General features: G+C 39.2%; 1 protein-coding gene across 7 annotated transcripts in view; it reads left to right on the top strand.

Moving 5' to 3' along the window:
* Positions 1-20,196, top strand: part of znf469 (zinc finger protein 469) — a 203,880-nt gene that overhangs the window by 169,911 nt on the left and 13,773 nt on the right. The gene's annotated exons all lie outside the window — the stretch shown is intronic.

Genomic DNA, 20,196 nt, shown 5'->3' on the forward strand with positions numbered 1-20,196 from the left:
GTGTGAGTGACTTAAAAGCCACAGTGGACGATAGAGTCTCTCACGTTTTTTTTTCTTTTCTCCCTCTGTCTTTGGCATAGGGCTGGATTTGGCTGAGAGAGGGGAATCGCCCATAAATAAGAACTCTGCACATCCGCAGACACTCTGGCACTTGTCCTAAACAGCTGGCTGCTTCCCCTTTTTTCATCTCTGCTCTCTTCCGCTGCATTCCTGCACTCTCTCTCCCTCTCCCTTTTTCTTTGGCTCCATGTTATTTTCTATGTATCCCAAGTGTGTCTTAATCCAGATGCGGCATTGTTTAGACACATTAGTGTTGTGCAGGCACTTGGTCAACATTGCCATGAATGATGTCATAGTTTCTTTTAAAGGGGAAAACCTCTGTGGGTTTTTTGAACTTTGTAAGCAGAGTCTTGTATGGGAAAAGACAGAAGCTCACACATTTTTTTCTGTAATGCTGTGTTAATTGTTGTGCTGTATACCTTTTCGGGAAATATAGTCGTAATATTTACACAGACCGTTCTGACCTGTTTCAGTCAGAGAGCCGTGTTCTATATATACATGCTCATTCTACAAATGGGGCAATCGTGCTTTCAATCTTACAACATTGGTCCTATAGATTCTCTACAATTATATTCTTTTGACTGAAGGACATGGCCTTAGACATGTACTATACTAGTGGCATGTGTTTGTAGCTTAACATTAGGGTTAATGACTAAGTTTAATATCTTTTTCTGAGCCTTGTCTGCATGAAGCTTTTGCAAGTTTTTTATAAGTATCAACACAGCCATCACCTTATGCCATCCAGGAATCTGGGTGTGTGCTTTGAAGTGTGTGCATGCCCTTTTGTTGGTCAAAAACGTTGTAGTAGATAGTGAAATGAGTGTGGATGTGATCTCAGATCTCAGTAGGCATGGATTTGGTGTGCTTATGCATTTTTGTAAAAAATCATTTCAATCACTTCCCTTGTTCTCCCTTTGTGGGAACCATCTCTGTTAGTGTCATTCAGCCAACACTGTTGATCTTGCCTTTCAGTACAGCAATTCCTCAATGACTGAGTAAGAATCATGTTATTTAAGCTGAGTGTTCTGCGAAGAAGCCAGCTGCTGATATTCAGGGTCCATTGTCGCATTCCACATGTAGCTGATTCATTTGCTGCATGTTTGGTACTTAAACATTCGTGTTTGCCCTGTCCGGTCAAGTAACGCTGGTTCAAATGTTTAGAGTAGGAGAGTGACCCCTTGCAAATGTTTCCGGGTTAAATGTTCATGTTTACCCCAGGGGAACTGGAAAGGGAAGAATGGAGTTGCAAGAGGCTGTAGTGATGCTGTCATGCTATGTTAGCCATGGTTGGACTTGTAAAAAGACTTTAACATATTTAAGACAACACTAGAGTTGTGTAGTCACTACAGTCCACTACAGTCACAAAATAAAAAAAAAGGAGAAATAGGTGAGGCTTGCAGCTCAGTAGAAATGCATGAGCTCTCAAGTCTAGTCTAGTCCAACTGTTCTGCCTGAAGGAATCTCTTCCAACCTTTTATACATTGGTGATTGGTTGGATGTGCATGCTTTAGTATTTTAGCCTTGTCTTCTTTAAGCTTCTGAAGTTCCCTGCTCTTTAGTGTTCTATGGGCACAATAGATATCTCCTAAATTTTTCAATGAGAAACTTGATTTTAAAAAGCTCAAGTTCTTCTTCTAACAGACTTCAGAAGGACATGAATGAGGAAAGCAGGAAACGAACCAGGCATCTTTTAGACCAGAACTGCCTATATAGAACCAAATACAATTACCCCAAGCATACTACATATTTCTCCAATTGCATCCTTCCTTTCAAAATTAGGAATGCAAACATTTGTATGTTGTCAGTACCAAATGAAAACGGATTTATGCTAATTTGTGTGAAATGTTAGCTGAAAAGAGAACTTGTTTTATTTGGTGATGCGTAGCTAATCCCATTTATATGTGACACCAAAATTCCAGTCACTCAATATCTCAGTTGTCAGCATGAAAGGCACAAAAAGAAAATCTAATCTACAACACACAAACTCAAAGACAGATGCTGTGGCTATGTTCCAGAAAGCTGGACTCAATATTACACCAAAAGCCTAATAGATAAGTGATGCATATAATGGGTTCAAACACATTCAGAGATTCTGTACATATCTGCTTTCTCTGTTTTTAAGGACGAGTAAACAAGGAATCTGGCAAAGAGTGCATAAGGTCACCTTTTTATGTAAAGCACATTCAGGGCAGAGACTATAGAGGACCCATTAACACACTCAGATTTATCATAACTCAATAGATGTGTGGGTGTGATCACAGTAATGTGTAATTTAGAAAAGAAAGAAAACACCCAGGCAAAGACGTAAATATCCCACAGAGACGCATGCACATGAACCTGTGAGCACTGAGGGAAAACCATTGTGGTTGTGCCACAGTTCTTTCATTCATAAATGGATGTTTAGACAGGCTGATTCATCTGTCTAGGACTTGGGTGACAAATTCACAGTAATAGTGCAGCATGCTTCATATGTCAGTGCCAGTTATTCTGTGGGAACGATTTTTACCTGGCCCCCTTCATCCCACTTTCACTCTCTTTCTTCACCTCCTGCTCAAATGTCTTCTCACATCTTATGTTCTTTTACAGATTGTTTATCTTTCCCTCTGTCAGTCTTACTGTCCTTTTCTTTAGTCTTATTCAAACGTTTTTTCCTTTTTCGTGTGGTTTTGGCCACGATGTATTTGGTCTTGCCATGGCTATTGTCTCTGCTTTTGCTGTAAGTGTGTTGTGGGAACCAAAAAACTGGAGTAGTGAAAATGGAGCTGGATGAGAGGGTTGTAATGACATCAAGGACATAGAGATGTGACTCATAAAGTGCCAGCTGTGTGCCAGCTGGAGGCGAGAGATAGATGGAAGAAAGGAGTGAGAGGAGTTACAGAGTCATTTCATAGCAGTGCAGGTGGAGTGATGGAACAGGTGCAAAAAGAAATGAGGAGAGAGATGGCTGGTCAGAGGGGCAGAATGCCATAAGAGGGAGGAGTGGGGTTATTAAAAGGGGAGGAAAGACGTAAGTAAGGGAGGGGTAGTAATCTAATTCAATCTAAGTGGAACTTTTATTTCTTTACCTTCCTGTACATTACCCTATGTAGAGTAGATATTATGTTTGTTACATTTTATTAACAGTGCGTTCTATGTTTAAAAAATTATTTTTAGAGGGCTTTTTTCCATATCTTGTGTTTGGCAGCTCAAGGAGGGCAAAGAGTTGTGTTTAGGGTCTTCTAATGCCTGAATTGATAATATTTTTCTTGTGATAATCTCTACTGTTTTTATTTATTCATTATTTTCTTTAAACATTCAAGCAGTTTGTGTACATAATGGGCTTGAGAGTTTGTTGGACATTGTATATCAGGTACAAACAAGTTTTCTCCATGACAAAGCTCCCATAAAAAAGGTCCAGATGTGTGAGAGCCTGAGGTGGCCCAGCTAGATTAGAGGGTCATTAAATTTGTGCTATAAATGTTTAAATTTGGCTTCTCTCACACTTTAATGATAAACAGACATATCTAAATATTTCAGATGCATATGTTACCACTGGAGTGTTAAGTCTAATTCTAGATCTTTCTCCAGATCAGTGGACTTTGAGCTGAGTCAGAAAGTCAGAATTTCAGCTTCAGCTTCTGTATGACCCCTGTTTCCTTTTTTTGCATTGAATTTTAACCTGCCAAGAATAAAGTGCTTTACAGTATTATATAAACCTTGTGGGACTACTCTGATTCGGATGGACAAGGATAAAGGTTTCTAAAACCCCAGGATGCTCGTGGGCGTGCTCCTCTGCCATATGATTCTGGCAAGGATTAAGTGCTTTTTGGCTGTCGAGAGGGCAGGAAGACTGGCCCCAAGTAACACACTCTTTGTGATGCTTTCTTTCACATTATATGATCCTCACCTTACGGTTTTCATTCCAGTATCTGACACATCACGGTAGTGAAATATGAGATGAGAGGACAACTTAACCTTAACCTCTACTCAGTCAAAGAGCCGTGTTGTGTGTGTGTGTGTGTGTGTGTGTGTGTGTGTGTGTGTGTGTGTGTGTGTGTGTGTGTACGTGTGTGTGTGTGTACGTGTGTGTGTGTGTACGTGTGTGTGTGTGTGTGTGTGTGTGTGTGTGTACGTGTGTGTGTGTGTGTGTGTGTGTGTGTGTGTGTGTGTGTGTGTGTGTGTGTGTGTGTGTGTGTATATCTAACCCGCATAATAATTGAAGACAGCATGGTAAGAAAGGCAAAGATTGACTCACTTGGATTCCCTGAGTTTGATGATTAGTGCTGGACAATTGTATGTTTTTGCAGCTGTAGGAAGGCAGTCTTGCTAGATGTTTCACTATTTTTCAATCAGTACTTGTTGACAACAGATTCAGAATGTATGTATGTTGATCCTGGAATATGTTGAACCAGGTCAGATTTTATTTAAGCCATAGTCCAAAAATTTGCATTTGGCTACTAAACGATGGTTTTTTTATACCCAGCAAAAAAATTATTAATCAGCATTCTTGCTAAAAAAACTTTTTTGCCATAATCTTACCTAATGTTCCTGTTTCTTATAAAACCACAAGTATTTGATCAAAAGTTGATATCTTTATGATATCTTCTTTTTCTTTCAGCTGCTCCCATTAGGGGTCACCACAGTGGATCATCCGTCTCCATACTACTCTGTCCTCTACATCTGCCTCTTTTAAACCAACTACCTGCATGTCTTTCCTCACTACATCCATAAACCTCCTTCTTGGCCTTCCTCTTTTCCTCCTACCTGGCAGCTTCATCCTTAGCATTCTCCTACTGATTCTCCTACCATGTTCCTCCTCCGCACATGTCCAAACCATCTCAATCTCACCTCTTTATGATGTGTTATTGAATATGTGTACAATTTGTTCTGCTTTATAAACAGTTATTGTAGGTATCCTTTCTTCAAGCTGTAAGGTGATTGGAGGGATATTTTGAGTAATAATGATGAGAACATAATGTTTATTCTATCAATGTCTCAATGAATATTCTTGTCTTGCAGAGAATTCAAATGTGTGGTATTAGAGCTCCAGGCTTACTGTTTAAACAATCTTTTAAACAAAAAGGCCTGCAGCATAAAAACTTAAAGAAAGAACCTCTTAGAAGGAAAGCCCCAGATTTTAGACTTATTTCCTTAAACAAGTAAAAGCCTATTAGAAAGATCATTCTTTGATTTTGTGAAGTGTGATTGCAATCCTTTTTTTCTCTATATGTATCCATTTTATTGGATTCTTTGTGTATGTTTGGGTTTTTCTGGTTGTCCTGTGATTTGAACTCACAATTTACAGATCACACATTCTGTTCTGGCTCTCTATCTCTCCCACACACATACACAGATGTGTATTCTGACATGCATATCTCTCTAAGAGTCTTGATGACAGACTAAACGCCTTCACTCCTGAGACAGAAGGAGCTGAGGAGCCGAATTGCTTGTCTCAGGTTTCCGCTGCAGTGTGTGCTGGGAGAAGAGCCAGTTCTGTTATATCATTCTCTATATTTCCAGTTGGTTTTATTCCCCCTCCCCATTTCCCTCCACTCTGATTATTAAATAACATGGTTTCCTTACGGCTACTGTGTCTCACCCCCATCATTGTGGCTGATATTCACGGGTATTGCTGAGGCGGTGTTTTCCATTCTCTCCCACAGAGAGTTCTGGAAGAACTCTATGATTGCCTAATAATTGCCTTAAAAAAAAGGACAGTTTTTTTTTCTAATAATTTGTGATGAGTCTAGACTTTAGTATTCAGGGTAAATGTGATTTCATTTGTATAGTTTTAATTATGTCATGCCACATTTCTACACAGGAGATAAAATTACAGCAAATTCCTCCTATAGTAAACAGTGCAGCAGGATCAGGTGCAGCTGATGCACAGTGGCTCACCTACTCATTATTTTACCATCAGGCCAGGAATCCTGTGATCTACTTTATAGTGAAAAATAACGTTTGTACATCCTAGTTTTACACAAAGTATGTGCACATGGATAAATATTAAAAATGTATTTATTCTTTAACACTTTCTTCAGATGGCCATAGAATGTGAAATAGGTTTACTGTGTCTTAGACAAAGGTCACCTGAGGTAAATGGTGAAGGGATGTCATTATGCGTTAGTGTTGTTTTCTTGCTGCTTTTTGACAGCTTACTTTGGCACTGCCATTTATGGAGTTTTTAAAGCACCTCCACAGACCTTCAGTTTGCATGACTTCAGTTTTTATTTGAGGATGAAAAAAAATGGCAGGAAAAACGCAAGAGAGAAACGTGAGAATTCTCCACCAGAGAGACTGATGTAAATGACAGAAAGAAGACGTCGTGCTTTTGTGGGGATGAGGAAATAAGTTACACTTTTATTCTGTGTGCGGTCTAAAAATAGGCTTCTCTTCTCTGCTGGGCTGCCCACTAGGTCATTCAAGTTAAATGAGTCTGGTCTCCTCTGAGAGAGAGAGAGAGAGAGAGAGAGAGAGAGAGAGAGAGAGAGAGACAGAGAGAGAGAGAGAGAGAGAGAGAGAGAGAGAGAGAGAGAGAGAGAGAGAGACTGACTATGTACATATGTTTGAGTGACTATGAGCATGTTCAGTCACTCAAAGAAAGAAAAAGAGACCATAGGAGGATGGGAGAAACTAAGAGGCAAAAAGGAGTGTGTGTGTGTAACATCTTGTTATTGGTGATTGTTGTTAGAGCAACAGTGGGAAGATTAATGTTTTTTTGGACATGAGAAGAAGGGTTGAATAAAATTAGCTCCAGAAGAGTAGCTCTAGAGCTCAGTAAGTCGATAAAGCACCTTTTGCTCTGGCTCCCCAAAGGCGTATGTGAGCCTAGAGCAGCTAATAAAAACAGCTCGTGCTTAGAAACGTGTAATAACACATAGAGGTTTACTGGACCAGTGGTGTAGCACAGCACTTTCTCTTACTTTCTTTATCTATTGCTCAGACACAAACACATCTCTGTGACTGTCTCCTTTTTTTCTTCAAATGGTTTCTCTGTTGTCCGTCTTCTTTTTTATTTAAAGACTCTCCTGATGTTCTTTTTCAACAAGTGGATAAATGGAAAAGGCAGGAGTGCCAGGAGTGTTTATTTTCAGTTTGGGTGGAGCAGCCGTATGCCACAGGATTTCACATGGCATTAATGGAAAAGGCCTGAGCTCTAGACACACTTCTGCCACCTTCATAATCCTCCCCCTGAAGGGTTGGGAACATACCTGTGGAAGAATCTATAACAAGGCTTTCTGGCCCCCGGCAACTCAACCTCAGAAAAGAGTCACTAACAACTTTAGGGCTCAGTCTCCATGTACAGACATGAGCAGCACTGGTAATAGATTGTGCTTTAAAGGCCATTCCCCTTTCCTCATTTTCTACTGACCTGCACAGTAGCAATGCTAACCATTTTTCCTCTGAGCCCAAGAATATATAATTGGCAGGAGTTGCCGAAGATGACACTGCACCTCCTTTTTCCACTTTCTCCTTTTCATTTACTTCATCCTTCCTGTAGTTCCAGCAATTACATTCTTCTCAGACAACTTAAAATGCAGTGGGTTACCTGCCAAGGACACAATTATGCAGCACACAATGCTGTTCATATCTGATATGAACAGCACACAATGCTGTTCATATCAGATAGCACTGCAGATTAATGACTTTTAGACTTTTTCAGCATTAGTGCAGAATAACAGAGGTATGCGCTACACCACCCCCAACACACACACACACACACACACACACACACACACACACACACACTCCCAACTATATCCTTTCCAGAAGGTCAGCAATGCTTCTTTAATTCCAGCATGACATCACTTTTCCCACTCAGAACAGAGACTTTGTTCTTTTACAGGGAAAGATCAGCTGGAATGAATGGGTAGAAAGATTGCATCACCAATTGGCCCTGATTATGCAACTTCATGGGCTGGCAGAGAATACATGGCTCACAAGCCCCACATTTGTCAACACAGTCATAGACAAATGAAACAGGTTCTCATCTGGCAAAAACACACACCTACAATTATTTGATAAGCCCATCATCTGAATTTCTTTAAAAGAGAAGACTTACTAGAGTTTCACAAGATGATAAGTTTGGTCCTGAAAAGATTTTTCCATTCCCTGCACTTTGTGCTAACCCCTTTTAAGGGCCACAGAGGAGATGACATTTTTATGTTTTCTGAGGTGGTTCAGCCTTTTTCGCAGCTTAAGTAAGCTTAAGAAAAGCAAAAACATTTATAAGCCTGTATATCATTTTCATCACAGGCTCCTTTAAAGAAGTGAGAAACACATCTAATGGATTTCTAAAAAGATAGCCCTTTTGCCTTTAAAATCTAAAAAATGTTAAACTTAAGCCAACAACCTTGACAATAATGGTAGGGTTCTTAAATCTACTGCATGCCTGAAAGTACAGTTACTAACTGGTAGAGCCACTGGGACAAAACAAAAATTATGATACTTAAAAAGCTTGGCAACCAAAAGGAATTTGCTCTGCGTGTTTGTGTTTATGAGTTTGTGTCTTCTAGTTTATTTGTGAGTGTGTGCTTGTGAGAAAGCAGCTTATTCAGAGTGCGTGCCCAACCGTTAAGCAAGCCCAGGCTCCACCCTTGTCCAGTTAACAGTAGCCTGCCTCAGCATTTTATGGTCATTGGATTTAAACTCAGCAAACCTAAATGGAAGGGCATGCAACAAACCATGGGTGAGGCTGCACTGCAGCCACTAACAGGGACAAGAATGGTTTTTCATCAAGGAGCAGAGCAGTGGTGTGATGGTGGAAGAGTGGCAGAAATGGAAAGCACACAGACCCATGGTTTTTCACTGCAGCTAGTCCCTCTAATGGCCTATGACAGCATTTCCGACCTCAGGGGGCCCACAGCCAACTGGTTTATTCATCAGAGGCTCTCTCGAGTGCAACAGTGGCACGTTTAGTTCATGCATGAAGGAGACACGTAAATTACACCTTATATTTCCCATCTTGTACGCTCATATCTAGTTTTCTTTTGCAAAGGTCTCTACAGGAAATTGCTGATGTGGAAGTGTTGATGTTGATGCCAGATTAAGTTTTATTTTGAAGAAATTAAGTAAGTTTATTTTTGAAGAAATCAAAACATTTGTCAAGACAAGGTCAAATTTAGGTTCAGGGTTTTGATATCAGTGATGAAAGACGTCTTAATAGCCATATGGAGTCATATTTTCTACAAGCTATCGCTGCAGCTTTACATTTGTTTGGGTTAGTTATGAAATTCTTTTAACCTCTGGAAAACGTCACCTTCACTCTCCTATATTTTAAACTTGCTTTTCCACATCCTTTTATACTCGGCCCCCTTTTTCTCTCTTTTCTCAGTATTCCTGGTGCGGAAGATGGAGAGATTACAAAGGAATGTAAGGGTGCTGTTTCCTCATTTTAAATGTAGACAGGCTCTTCACTGCAAACACTCAGACAAAAAGCTTCTTTTCACCATTTCCTTTTTGTTGTATACCTTCCATAGTGAATTGAGTCATAGTTGATAAATATTTGACAGGATGATTTTGTAGTACTTGTGCTCCTGAACAACATGCACATACAGTACAGTATACTGTTACACTGCAACTGTGAGTGGGATATCTTGATACTAAATGGTTAAATGGAATTTAGTAAGAAATGTAGTTTTTCGCTCAAACAAAAACATGATTGTTTTAGCATTTATTATACTAGTTGGTGTATTTAAAATCTAATCTGGACTTTGTTTGAACAACAAGATTATTTAATTACATTCATACTATTGGATCACATGTAACTTGAACTGTAGTTCAAAGCTTGAATTTTCATTGTGTTAGTGAAGTGGATTTTTGGAGTTATCTTGCTTTCTAATACCAGTTTCTGCACATGAAGCAGATATGTCATGATTTGCACATTTTATGAGCATAGAGCAGATGGTCGGACGCTGTCAAAGGTAATCAGAGTTCTGTGCGATTTTCCAACTGTCTGCTAGAGACAAGTGCTCGAGCAGATCTGCTTGTGTCCAGCTGTATAAATAGGAATGAAGAAAAGGGAAAGTATGATTCATGAGGAGAGGGGTAGAGTTATAGTATGTGTTGCAGATCTTTTTGTTGTAGGAGTAATCAGACTTCTTTCTTTAAAGCCCTAGTATTTATCACTAAATCATACATGGGCAGAATTTCTCTCTGGCGCTGTCCATAAGCCTAGCTAATCAGCAGAGATTGGATATAACGTAGTACAAGTACCAGTACTGTAAGTAAGTAGATTTTTCTTGTATCAGTACTTTACTTCACTATTTATTTTTTTACTTTTTACTCTCACTTATTACTTTTTTACACAAATATCTGTACTTTCTACTTCTTACATTTTCAATACAGGCTTGTTACTTTAGTTTTAATCTTTTTGGTGGCATGATCAATATTTTATCTTCTCACTGAGCGCCGGTTTCCACCCATCAACCTATTTCTGGTGGATTTTTTCATCTACCACTGGTGTATCATTTACTGTTTTTCACACACCACAGACGTAGGCTAGTTTACAAAGGTAACAATGAGCAGGCAGAAGGCAACAAGGAGTGTGGGGTTAATTTGGATTAGACAGAGAGAGTCGGCAATGTAAACTGATAACAGAGACATTCCTGACCACCAGATCATCATCATCATCTTTTCTCTGTTTGTGTTCTATAGTAGTAATGGCTACTTATTTACTTAAGCACAAGTCAAAACCTGTACTTCTTTACTTTCACTTGAGATATAGTAAAGTCAGTACTTCAACTTTTTACCAGAGTCTTTTAAAACATAAGTATCTCTACTTCTACTCAAGTGAAGGATGTGTGTTCTTTTGCCATCTCTGCTAATCAGCATCCATATTACAGGCTGAGGAGCAACCCGATTGATATGTGATGCTGCTGCTGCCTTTGACATTTTGTATAACCCTTAGCTTAGGTCATGGATTTTATCAACTCAAATAAATGAGTTTTGCTATTTTGTTATTCACAAATCAGAAGCTGTCAGTCAGGCTTTATCTCTGCTTGTTTCACAATGGAACATTATTTTTGGATAAAAGATTGTTTTTTCCTGTCAGTTCTATATAAATCCTCTATTAAGTACTCTTGAAAGGCTACATTTTCTATAAAACCCAGATTTGTAGAAAGCAAAGGTTCCAAAATACACAACCCTGGGTGCCATGCTTTGGTTTGGCTGAGCATTTCACCCCACACGCAGGCCACAGAGGCCAGCCGGACAGAGGACACTTTCTCCAGCCGGTCATCAGGTCCATGCTCACTGTTCACAAACAGAGATGCACCCACAGGGGGCACAGACCACGTCTGCTCCTGGGCACCCAGACACACATTCAGTACAGGCTCCTGTTTGTCATCGACCAAATGGTCCTGAAGGAATGCAAAGAGATGTCCAAGAGGACTGACTGTGGAATATGTGGAGGGTAAACAAGAGATGTGTTGGATTCATTTACTCTTGTTCTCAGTTTTGTGACTCTATTTGGACTAAAGTGACCCTAATGAAATGTGTTGCAGGTTACTTAAATTTGTGAGTTACATTCCTGATGATCTAAAAACTACAGTGAATACTACACCATGTGCCTAATAAGTATAGAGGTAAAAGGAGAATGGAAACGAGTAGGGCAATTTCATGGCAGATGTAGTGTGAGCTCCGGTTCACTGCAAAATGGCTAGTCCTTTCTAAATACAGTTTTAAATGTAATGGCCTGTCAGTGTGGATAATCAATAAAGTAGACTAGTACCACTTTTGTGTCAGACACACAGAGTTGGTCGTGCATTCTGTGTAGCAGGGCTTGAAGCTATGAATAGCCCTTGCAGTTATCGTACAGAGCATCATTCTTCTCATGCTGATGTAGGGCTTACTTTGGAGGGGAGTCTGTGGTGTATGTTGGATGCTTTCCTATTCCCCAGGCTGCAGTTGCCATATCAGGTGCTATTTTAATGAGGCTAAAGTTGAAAAATTAGGGAGTGTCTAGTGGTCATTAGAAGTGCCATTGGACAGTAGTGAAACAGAAGTGCAGGTAAATGTTCTTACACTACTTTAATAAAATGAATAAAAAAAAAAAAATTTAGACCTTGGTTTATTTTGTCAATAATGCCCCAGGGTTTGTTTGTGCTTATAGTCATTCATCCACTTTGCCATTTCCCCAAGAATCTTAAATAGCCCAGGCTTCTTGTCCCATATTGAAAAGGGCCTCTACATAAATACAGCCTCAGTCTCACATACCTTGTCTCCCGCACTGTGGTCAGCACCATGTGGTGCTTTTGGATTCCAGGAATCCACCTTGATACCACCATCCTCCCCCATAACTGCCACTTTGCCCCAGTTTATTTCTCTTTTCCTAGATCTCCATTTTAAATATTACTGGGTTAACTGCAGTCAACCATGGAAACTAACCTTGGTAACCCAGTGACATTGTCCTGATATTTAGTTCCTTTATGGTCATACTCTTCCCAGGCATCTGCTGACGGCTTAAGGCATCTAATGAGCTGGTAAAACAGCTCATTAACTCTGTAGGATCTCTAACACACACACACATGTACACACAAAATTGTGTGAATGAGAGGCCTCAGATGTCCAGCAGGATAGAGAAAAGCATGCATTAGCTCTTTCATTGATCTCTGGCTTTTCACAGGGGGATATTTGTGAATTTGAAAAATAAAGTCATCCTGGAGGAGCTAAGGAAGATGAATAGGGTTCTGTGCTGGGCTGTTGGGTGGACTGAACCCCTCTGTTTTGGGTTGTTTTTCCCCCTCCATCAGAGCGGGTACACTAGGCTGCCTGTGCAGAGAGCGGGCGGAAGCAGGACGTGGATGTGTAAAGTGATCTGCAGACCCGCACAGAGCCCCTTTTCAGCACCGTCTGTTCAGCACCGCCATTCTGCTGCGACACATCAGGCAGTTCTCCATCCACATAAACAGCAGCTCACATCAGGGACATCCCAGCATGCACCAGCGCCCCGCTGCCAGCCTCAAAGCCTTACCATGACAGTGAAAGATATTCACCACAGGGACTGGCAAACTGAATGACCAAATATTAGACCACTGAAATACTGCAGTTCAGCACAAAAACAACCCCCAGGCCTTTTCTAAATGCTGAAATGATTAAATTAATTATACCTATTATTTTCATTAATCATAATTCCTTAGGTGGGAGGGTGAATAAAGGAAGCTGAGCTTCAAGCTGTTTCTCACTCAAAACGATATTTCCATTCTCTCTGGGTCTAACAGCTACTTCCTCTCCTGAAGGCTCCCTTCTGTTACTGTCATTCCTATGATCAAATCTTTTCAGCTTTCTTTTAGAGATTTAAACATTGTAAAGTGCCTTGATGTTCATTATATTCCAGCATTGGGAACACTTCCATGTACAGCAGTTGGTTATTCAAGCCATGGGTTGGGTAATTATTCTGTGCCACAGTAGAATCCAGTCCACCTTGTCCGTCAATTTTCCTTCATTTCTGCTTTAAATATTTTCAAACCAGTACCATAAAGTGGTTTGAACAGGATGAGTACCACGTGGCCTCCCACAGCACAAAATAAACAATCACAATAAAAGGATATAGTTAGAATCAGAGAGTAGTGAGTTCAGAAAAGGCACTGGCTTGGTGCTGAATGTGTGAGCCTTTTGTGTGAAGGCCTACTTGTTATTGTTTCCACTTGTGACTGTTGGTTTTTGTCTGGGGTGCCTTTATAACCACTGCCTCTGTTTGAAAAATATTTGACTGTGTATTAAACGCACACGTATGTGAAAATATGCGGTTTTAGTTCGTTGTTAAAAGAACAATAGAGTTTGGTAATGTTTAAAAATTCAGAAATTAAATTTCCTAGGATTCTTTTTAGACTTTAAAATCATTTATTACTTTTCAAGGTTTATTGTGCCAATATTAACTAGTACAAACAGTATTAAGAGAGTGTACATATTATATTGTACTGCTTTTACTGCATGACTCTAAAATATCACATTATGTACTGATACAGTATACAGTACTTAAAAAGGCTGAGTTGTTATTGAGTCATTTAAACATTTCCTTAGACTATTTAAAGGTACTGTGCTTTAGGAAAATGCTAGTACAACGTGACTCACGCATTCAGTGCCTGGAATTCCCTTCTGCTTTTGGCTGGCCAACTACTGCTTTTGGCCCTGCAGGGAAATCTTAAATGTATCGTGCCAAATAAATGAAAAAATGATGTGACTGCAGTAAACCACCCATCTTACTGATGGCCAAAGGCTATTTTAGAAACCAAAAATAAATTTATTCCAATTTATTCCAGAAAAGATAATATGCGGACCACCTTTGTTATGTCTCAAATTTCTTTTTTCTTCCTTTTTTTAATTTTTTAAATTTTATTTTTTTTAAGTATCACCATTTTAAACCACCCCTTTGACCGTTCAGGTACTTACTGTGTCCTCTCTTTAAACTTTGCACTTTTGCCCCAGGTTTTTAACCTTGGTCTGTTGGTGAGATCACTGCTTTTAGTGCTTTCTTTTCACCTTGAGGTTCTGCTTACTTTTACACTTGTAGTAGCAGAGACGTGACCTGGCTAAGCCCGTTCCCTCCTCCCCAAGCCCATTCCAGCTCTCGCTGCTCTCAGCGATGCTATCTCCTCACTGTGAATAAGGAAACAACAGAATGGGGATTAAAGTATCCCTGTTCATGCATTATATTTACGCAGTAATTCCTTCTGTGCAGGAAAGAGATTAGGAAAGAAAGGAGCACATGAGACGACTAAAGGAAAGAGAGGTAAAAGCTAGACAGACTGCACATTAATCAGATCCTACTAACTTAATGGGAAATGTCTGAATTTCTGCCTATCATTCCTCTCATTCCTTTTTGTGAATGTCACCACACTTGAATGCATGTAAAAGCGTATGCATGTGTGCCATTGAGATTTATAGATAGTAAGGCATATAAAGAAGCAATATAAATGTACCTACAATCTTTTATATAACCTTAATGTAAAGTTTATTGCCTACTTGGACACATAGTGAAATATAAAGACAAATGGAATTAGATTGCAGGACCAGTGTTCTTCAACCAGCAGGCAGGAAGGCCATAAGGGACTGTACTGTAAGCCTGAGGCTTCCAAAATTACCATATACCTTCCACTCACACTGACATTCTCACAGCAAAACACACACAAACACACACATTATAACAAATAGTATTTATTGTAGAATTAAAATTAATTGAAATATATCTTCCTTTGACTTAAAAAACTAATTATTGTTGTGCTCTCCGTTACTGTGCTTTTGGTCTCTGTGCTCTCTGTCCTCAGAGCTGAATTGATCACAATTCAGAAATAATTCCTGAGTGACACAATTGGCCATAGCTGAGCTCTTTCTCAGATGATAGGCGCAAACAGCAAAGCCATATGGCCAAAGACGCTAGGGCGCAGTTTGGCAGTGAGACTTAGGCGATCATTTTAACTCAGACTATCCCTAAATGAACTCCATAGAGCACTTTTAGTGAAACAGAGTGAGAGCATCATCGTTCTTCCTTCACACAGTCCTGGACTGATGTCGGCTTTGGAGGCTGCTGAGAGGATATGGAAAGAAATGGAAGTAAACACCAACCTTAGCCAAGCTCCTAGAACCCACATATCATCAATCAGAGCCAAGCTTCTAGAACTTTTTCATGTCTTATGACAGATGGTGCCTCTTTTTTCTCTTTCTCTCTCACACAAAGTCTTTCAGTGAGAGCAAATAAATGCAAATGAGAGGCCAAGAGCCCAGTCCTGCAATGGACAAGTCTAATTTTAAACTTTGAATGAAAAGACCTATGGCAAGATAAATTTCAGCTATTACGGTGGACTTATGTGAAGAATAGACTTGCATATGAAGTATTACTGAACAGAAGATGGATTAATGAAAGCGATGAATGAGCTGGTTAGGTAACATAATAAATTGCATTCAGTACATGGCAGAAATGTGATTCATACTGCTTGATTCAGCTGACTGGCTTCATTGTCTGCTTCCAATACATTTTGGAGTAAATATGGTTTGAAAAAGCTTTTCTCCCCATACATTTAGACTTTTTGAAATAGCAGTCAAACAGACCTAGGCTTTCAGGGGAAAATGACAAGAACATAATATATATATATTTTTTAAAGTAATAGTTGTGGTTATAAAGGTTTAAAACAAAACAGTTGCCAGTATTAAAAACAAATATCCTGTCAATTTAACTTAATATTCTTTCCACTTGCTGAAGTCCTGAGAAATACTTCATGAGCTGGTCAAAATTTGGAAGTTGTGTGAAAAAGTGAGAAAACAATACTTTTTAAATGCCCTGAAAAAAGATTCCATCATGTTTGTGGAATGATGTGGTTAGAAATATGGAAACATACTGGGTCAGAAATGTTCTGGTAATAAAAACTGTCTGAAAGAGAGGGAAAAGGGGAAACTTGGGAGGGGGTAAGGGGAGCTTCTGGAATTACATACTAAAGTGCACCCCCAACCCACACACACACACATACACACATTCTCACACACTCTCACACAAACACATATGTTTTTCTTACTATCTTCAATCTCCTTGTAAGGATCTTAACATGGCATAATTTGTAATGTAGCTAATTAATATGCCTACGCTTTAACTAAACACTAACGTTAGTAATCAAAAGCAAAAAAAAAAATGTGTTTGTTTTTTTATATTTTAAAAAAAGAAAGCTCTAGTTTCTGGAAAACAAAACATTTTTCCCTTCAGGGACCAAGTTGATCTACTCACAAGGTCAAAACAGTCAGACATTTGGTCCCCACTGAGATATAAAAGCATGCCACACACACACACACACACACACACACACACACACACACACACACACACACACACACACACACACAAACACACACACTTTAAACCGCATTTTTTGGGAAGGAGGGTGTCTCAAGCCTGTGGTGGATGTTGCTCACCATCCAGGTTTCTTTAATTGCATCCCAAAATAGGCCTATAACCTCTGATAAAAACCTCATTCAGAGTCAGGCAGAAAGCTAAGTAAACTTCTCATGCACATTATGCACAAAGTGATATAAATGGACTGCTTTGCCACTTTAGCTCCTTTTAATATCTATATATAAAAAATGTCAAATTAGACAAATTTCTTTCCACTGCCCCAGATCTTTTTTTTCACTTTAGAAGAATTAGCTGAGGCCAGGCACAGTTTGCCACCTATGGCTAACATTTCTCAAGTCAAATATTCTTGAAAGGCAATTTGCTTGGGTAATGGATGTTTCCTAAAATAAAAAGAAGGTCGCTCTTCAGAATGTTGGTTTGGCCATGGGTCTGCTGTAAAGCTGCCAGGTGTTTTGGGGGAATGTGTTGTTGTTTCCTTTCCCCATAGATGTGTTTAGGAGTGTGCGGAACGCAGTTAGAGAGGATTAAAGTGTTACCTGACCCATTCTCTCTAAGTCAGCACATAGGATTGGGATACAGTGTGGCCACACTGTAAGCAACTTTACCCCTTCCAATCTCATTATTCCTCACACATACACACACACACACATATACACATTCACATTTTTTGCTCTCGTCTTTAAAGTTCTTCTAGGAAAATAGCATGAGAAGAGTCCAACAGGTGTCTGGAAAAGCTGACGATGTCAGCAAGGTTACCTAGCATTCCTTACAGGTTTACAGTCGGATGAAGAGGGCCATTGTTTGTAAAGGTTTAGGCATCTTAAAGATGCAGCCTTGGTATTTGGTCGAGCTTTTCTAAGTGGACAACATTTTGTTTTTTTTCCTTAATGTAGAAGCCTGCCTAATAGTTTAGAGTCTAGGGGTACATCTTGTAGCCAAAGAAAATGCATGTGCACTACATATGTGTGTGAGTATTAACAGTGTGTATAAATATGTAAAAGACTGAGAGTTTTAGGTTGCTTTAGAAAAAATGATTTTTCCCCCTTTTTTTCTGCCCTTTTGTCTCTCAGTGGAAACTAAAAGATGGATCTACATGCTCATTATTTATATTTCATAAATGTCAAATTTAAATGTAAAGTAGTGTGTTTCTGCATTGGGATAAACTAAACCCATAGTATTCGCACTTAGGCTGACACAGCTACTTAGACACGAGTGAAATCACGTTCATTACCTAATAACAAATCATTTTGGACCCCAGGAGTTCACACCTCAAAGCTATAAAGACAATTTATGCTTTATTTAAGCTTGAATAATGGAAAACTAAGTGCTCAGATGCCATATACAACATTAGATCAACAGACTGCCTGCAGAAAGATCCTCAGAAATGATGGTAGTATGATCTCAGTTGATAAATGGCATAAGAGTCTCTAAGCAAAACAAAAGCACTTTTTTGCTTTAGCATGCACTACATACAAGGGGGAGGGGGAAGGGCAAGGAAAGCTCAGGAAACTGGCTCACTTTTTCTCTTTGCTCTCACTTTGCTATAAGAAAGTAGTCAAAAGTATATCATTCAAGCACACTCACAGAATACTAACTAACACAAATACAAGAGGGTAAAGAGTGAAGACAGACAAAACATTTTAGATTGCACTCACACAGAGCTTGTTTACATTTCAGTTTGTGCACACACAGATGTTCATAAGGAACCCCCTGTCGGCCAAGAATGGCTTCTGGGTGGTGTGTTTGGTGTGGCCATATGGATCTGATGGTGGTATGTGTGGTGCAGGCTGACTTGACACAAAGCCGGAGGAACACACAGGCTTGCCTTAATTGACTTATAAAAGTGCCTAAAATTCTATTTTATGGAACCATTTTAAGACAACGTGCACAGAAAGTAATATCAAGTCATACTTGGTAATCAAATGTGTCACAGGCACAGGCCTTTATTTGCTAGCCAAACTTCTATAAACTTTAATCTGGCTTGTGGATAAGTAAAAGCAAAAAGATCTGACTGGCTAGATATTTAAAGTTATACCAAATAGGCGGTTTGATAAAATGACAGCATAAAAGCTTTAAGATCGCTGGCAGGACACATGGTAGCCATGTGCTTATAGATTTGGATTAGGAAAGTCAAGCTGCCAGTTGTGAAGATATAAATGATCCTGCACTGGTTGTGCACTGACAGCTATGGATTTGGTGCTACTTCTGATAGGTCCATGTGATCACAGCTCTATGTTCTTTGTTGTTAGAGACAGCTTGTGTTCTCTCCTCCACATTTCCTAAGGGCTGGCTGACCTGAACAAATAGTGAATGTAGTATGATATATGGATTAAGAAGGATGGTCCAGGGAGTTCCCACTAGGGAACTTGCACGCTTCTATTCTGCTTTGAGAGAGGAGCAGACATACTGCCTTTGACTGCAGCTGGAGCTGGAGAGAGGATGTGAATTTTCACAGACCGATCCAAACCCAGGCAGAGCTCAGTCTCCAAACCATTATGCTAAATACCAGAGCCAGGCTGAGGACAGGGTCCTTGAAACAGAGCTCTTTCAGAAGTGCAATAAAAAAATTAGTGCAGCTCCACTTGTAGGATATAGGCCATTGTCTCTATTAAAATGTTTTTTAGTGCCCAGGTATGACCCTTAAATCTATAATACAAAGGTCTTTTCTAAGTCACCAAACAATACTGAAATCAAAGTGAGCATAAAAGATGATTAAAAAAAGATTTTAAAAAGATGTCTGGATAAGCATTCATTATATCTGTTGCCAAAATGTGATATTTATTAATGTTGGTTGTAATAAAGCATCTATTATGTTATTTCAATATAAACCAGTTTAAAAAGTCATTTGTGCATCATGATGCAGATAATGCATCAAGTAGATTCATCCCTTTTGTCACTATCAAAAGCATGTGTGTGTGTTTAAGAGTTGTTTAAAATGACATCATTGTTTTTGGAGAGTGGAGAGGAACAGATCAATTTTAAAACACATGAATTTAGCTGACCCCAGGGAAATTGTTTTTTATTTCCAAAGCAAAAATTGACAAATATTGGTCATTTTTACTAGTGTAAAAATTGGTTTTGCTGGTGTTTCTTCTAACATCTATGTATATGACATATACTAAGTGTTTACTCTTACTGGTTAAAATCTTTTTTTTTGTTTATAAAAATATCTTTAATCTCAGAAGGCAGGTCAGATATGACATATTCTAATGCTGCTGTGTCAATTTACCATCCTTTACCCTGTGGATCCATTGTGACAAGGATAAAATGATTACATATAATGAATGATATATATGTGTGGGAGATGTGTGCTTACC

Source organism: Silurus aristotelis, assembly GCF_946808225.1.
Source record: "Silurus aristotelis genome assembly, chromosome: 7".
Taxonomy (NCBI): Eukaryota; Metazoa; Chordata; class Actinopteri; order Siluriformes; family Siluridae; genus Silurus; species Silurus aristotelis.